The sequence below is a fragment of the Choloepus didactylus genome, chromosome 6 (genome assembly GCF_015220235.1).
Source record: "Choloepus didactylus isolate mChoDid1 chromosome 6, mChoDid1.pri, whole genome shotgun sequence".
Lineage (NCBI taxonomy): Eukaryota > Metazoa > Chordata > Mammalia > Pilosa > Megalonychidae > Choloepus > Choloepus didactylus.
This window is the reverse complement of record NC_051312.1, coordinates 79,864,818-79,869,715: the sequence shown is the minus strand read 5'-3', so window position 1 is coordinate 79,869,715 and position 4,898 is coordinate 79,864,818. Positions and strand designations below refer to the sequence as shown.

Here is a 4,898-nt window from a genome sequence, read left to right as displayed (position 1 = left end):
TCATAAACTTAACACAAACTACAATTAAATGTTCATTTATATATTTTCATGATTGCTCCTGCATCCTTCCCTGGCTGCCTCCCTCACTAGACTACAAACTCCACAAAGAAAAGGGCCATGTCTGTTTTGTTCCACATGGAACAGAAAGTACTTAACGCAGTGTTTGGGACCTAGAAAATGTTTGTCAAATATTTGGAAACCATCGTTGAGTAATGAATGAAGATTGCTGGAGTCCACCTACTACTCTGAACACTTGGGTGAATGCAGACATGAAGAGATTAGCCTCTTATTGGCTTCCCCAGCAGAATGATTAGCTTCTATTGAATGGAAGTTTAGGGGGTTCCCCTGGTTTATGCTGAGGCATAAGGGACTAAAGTACCCATGAAAGTATATATTGTGTAACAACGTGGTGAATTACATCATTCAGCATCATTTTTCATAGCAGTTCCCAAAAATCTCTCTTTCTCTTCCTCATCTCAGAAATATTTTTCCTTCTCTGAACAATTGACTGGATTCTAATTTATAGGCATTGTGAATTGTGTAAATGATGTTCCTTACCTCTTCAAATAGACTGCAACACAGGTAGGAATCTAATTCCTGGCCCACGTGTAATAACAAAAAGCATTAGTCTATTTCTCATCATAATATTTTTCAAAGAGTCATTATTCCTGGTTTCCTTTTTGTCTACATTCTCTATCACTTTTATTTATAGTACTTTTATTTATGGTAGTTAAAATACATTAAATAATTGTGGAAATTCATTACATGCCTGCTGTCACTCAGAAAGAGGTAAAATATAGATTCAGCCTTGAGCTTCTGTGTCCAAGGGCATATCTTTCCTATAAACATTATACATGAAGAGTTACTGTAGAAATATAAATGTAGGGACATGGGCATGGGGTGGGAGACAAGACTAGAGGTAGAGAGACCATGTAGAACTCTGGTATTTTGATTCTAGTGGAAAGAAATGGGTGTTTGGACTAATGTGGTGAGACATGAGGAGTGGAGTACACTGGATTTCTGAATCCAAGAGGCTCTTCAGGAAGAAGCAATAGGCTTTGAGGACATATTAGATATAAGGCAAAATTAGATATTAACTGTCATTGACACCTACCAAACACCTAAAACTGTTTGAATGAGTGAATGATTCACTCTATCCAAGTTAGGCATATTGGTTTGAAAATTATAAAAATAAGTACAAATGGAATAAATTTTAGCATAAGACTTCATGTCTATTGAGATGAACAGGAAGAAAAAATCTGGGACCATGAGTGCTTTAACTGCTTGAATCTCAAATACAATTCTTATTCTGTATACTGTTTTCCATCTTCTCATTGGACAAAGGAATTTAGCCTTCCTTTGTTTTTTTAACTTTTGGGGATTCCAGCCACTCATATAATTTGACTTTCTCAGGATCAAGTGAAAAATGAGTTTTGGGTTTCTTCATTACTTTCTTCCTTTGCCCAAAACAAACACCTGAACTCTTAATTGAATACATTCATCATTGTATCTCTTTCATTTATTTTATAAACTTTGATTCTGTACCTAGTATTTGACAGATCCTATACTTTCTGCTCCCAGAAATGGAAAAGAACTACAAAACTAAATGTCCAGAACCTCACAGAGTCATGATGGTATTGATTCGCTGAGTTACTCTGACAAATAAAAAAGTTACCATGATGTATAAATTTGAAAAAAATCATATTCCTTACAGACAATTTATATTGAAAAAGAGATGCTGATTATTTCATTGTTTTCATTAAAATGTTTTAAATTCCCTTGGAGCAATCATGAAGAATTGTAAAATGTTTTAGTTTATAGAAGTAAAAAACATTTACTCTTTCCAAGGCTCTGAATTTACTTTCCTATAATTGGAATGACTGAGAAGATGCCTGCCTAAAATGACAAAGAAAGCAAAACCACAGTTCTGCTGAATTAGGAAATATTTGTTCACCCTTTGTCTGGGGCCACTGGGTAATGCTTTTGTCTTTGACCTAACATACACTAGAACTTGTCCCCAGACACAAAATTACAGGCCTGTGTCACTGGGACCCCTTGGGAAAGAGCAGAAGAATGATTTAGTCTCGGATCTGTTTGGTCTTTACTCCATAGACGATAGGGTTGAGGGCAGGTGGGATAACTACATAGAGGTTGGCAAACATAATTGGAAATGTATGTGGAATATTATTCCCAAACTGATGTGCAAGGAAGGTGAAGAATGCTGGGATATAGAACATGAGGATGACACAGACATGGGAACCACATGTGCCAAGAGCCTTCTGGCGGGCTTCTCGAGAGGGGAGGTAAAAGATGGCATGGAGGATGAGAATGTACGAGACAGTTATTAAGATCACATCTGCAATGTCTGTCATGATGGGAACACAAAAACCATATCAGATATTGATGGAGATATCAGCACACGCGAGCCGGGCAACTCCTATGTGCTCACAATATGTGTGGGGGATAAGATGAGTCCTGCAGAATGGTAGGCGAGTCACAAGGAAAACACATGGGACAAAAACACAGAAACTTCGGAAACAGATTCCCACAGCAATTTTGACAATGTTCCTGGGGGTCAGTATAGTGCTATACCTTAAAGGGGAGCAGACGGCCACAGAGCGGTTGAATACCATGGCGATCAGTATAGCCGAGTCCAGGACAAAGCTGTAGTGCAGGAAGAATAACTGAATAAGACATGCAGGGAAACTGATTTCCTGGGGACCAAGCCAGAAGATGCTAAGGGTTTGGGGGACACATGTGATAGACAATATGAGGTCAGTAGTGGCCAGCATGGAAAGGGAAAAGAACGTGGGTGTATGAAGACTGTGCTCCATGGTAATGAGGTAGAGAAGGACACTGTTGCCCACAATGTCCACAAGATAGATAAAGCAGAAGGGAATGCTGATCCAGGTGTGATACTGCTCTAACCCCGGGATGCCCAAAAGGGTTAAGGGCCCTGTGTGGTAGCTGCTCAGGTTACAGATGGCCATTGAGTCCTGGTTGAATAGCTGCTGGGTCCTAAAAGCAAATTGTGTATAATGAACATCAGAAAATTGTATTGTAATTCTTCTTCCAACCACTCAACCCCAACACCCCCTTTGCAGGGATGGTTCTTCCCTTTCCTTGCTGCCAGGAAAGAACCTCTCATTGCTGTTATTAGAAATTCAGAAATGCCTGTGTCTTCAGGAAAGCTTTACTAGACCTGATTCTCCTGGTAGTAATCGCCAAGTCACTATGGAATCTTTCCCAAACTGTAAAAAATGTTATTCCCATTTTAACGACTGAGTTCTCCCCTAGTCAATGCCGTTTGTTGCTGCATAGATGTGAGTGTAGAGAAAACTAATCTAATCACATGTAGACATATAACCTAAGAAAAGTGGGACAAAATTGGGAAAATCAGGAGGTAATTAACAATTACAGAGTACTACAAAGGGCAGGCCTCTGAAAACATATTATCTTATTTAAACAATCTGATGAGACATGTGTTTTAATCCACTTTTTCTTTTTAGCAGAAACTGAAGCATTCGGAGGTAATCTCATATTAAACCTCACCTTTACTAAGTGTCCAGCCAGGTTCTTAAGATTCCACAGCCAATTCTCTTTTACACTGCTGTCCCACACCCGGTGGCTGCCTCAACACATTACTTGATGCCATGAATTCAGAAAAGGTAGAGTGTACAGAAAAGGGTGTACGTAAAAACGTATTACTGTAACTGTAGTTTGCTCAGCACCACATCAACACTACCTCGATTACAATCACTGTCCCCACATTCCTTACCCTTTAGAGTCCTGGAGCTTGCAGACCAGAATGCTGTCTGAGATGGTGCTGTTTGATGCCCCACCATGGAAAATCATACGAGAAGGGTAAGAGGTTCATCCTCCAGCCCACACTTTTGATTTCCTGAGGAAATCGTGCTTAAGGCTAGAGAAAATTGCCTCAATTGTTTTTAATAAATACAGAGATGACCTCTAGTGGTCTAATAATAGAATTTACATATTCCAATAACTGGGTCAAGCTAAAAGCAAATAAACCCTATAAACTCTATAACAGGAGCTCAGGTTTTTATGCAAACCATCCACATATTTTACAAATCTAAAACTTTTTACATTGAAATAACTACTGTAATCCTCTGAACAACTCCATAAGGCAGGTAGTATTATCCGCATTTGAAAGATACAGAAACTGACACAGAGAAGTTAAGTACTTTGCCTGAGGTCACACAACTAGGGAGTGTTATACCTGGGAATCAAACCCAAGGACTATTTTCCTAGATTCCCATGTACATAACCAAAATTCTGTATCATGTCAATAGAACATATGGCAAAACACATATACATATCTGCATAACAAAAGATATAAAATTAAGAAATAAAGAAAACAAAATACTGAAAGCATAAAATAAGTTCACAACATAAAACCCCTGACATTACTTATGAATATAAATGTGGACTGGATAACACAGTCATCCCTCAACAGAGGACCAGGGGGTGCACGGCCTGGAAGAGGGACCCACTTACAAGTCTCAGGAGCCATATGCCAATACCAAGGACTTGTGGGTCAGTGGCAGAGACAAACTGTGGCAGTACTGAACTGAAGTATTAGACTATTGCAGCAGCTTTAAAACTCCAGGATCACCAGGGAGATTTGATTGTTAGAGCCACCCCCCCTCCCTGACTGCCCAGAAACACACCCCATATACAGGGTGGGCAACACCAACTACACACAGAAGCATGGTACACCAATTGCACCCCACAAGACTCACTCCCCAACTCACCACAAAGGCAAAGCAAGGGAGAACTGGCTTGTGGAGAACAAGTGGCTCGTGGACGCCACCCGCTGGTTACTTAGAGAAAGTGTACTCCACGAAGCAGTAGATCTGATAAATTAGAGATAAGGA

General features: G+C 39.6%; 1 pseudogene; it reads right to left on the bottom strand.

The window, feature by feature from the left end:
* Positions 1–2,042: 2,042 nt before the first annotated feature.
* LOC119537857 lies at positions 2,043–3,002 on the bottom strand (annotated as a pseudogene).
* Between the last annotated feature and the right edge of the window lie 1,896 nt (positions 3,003–4,898).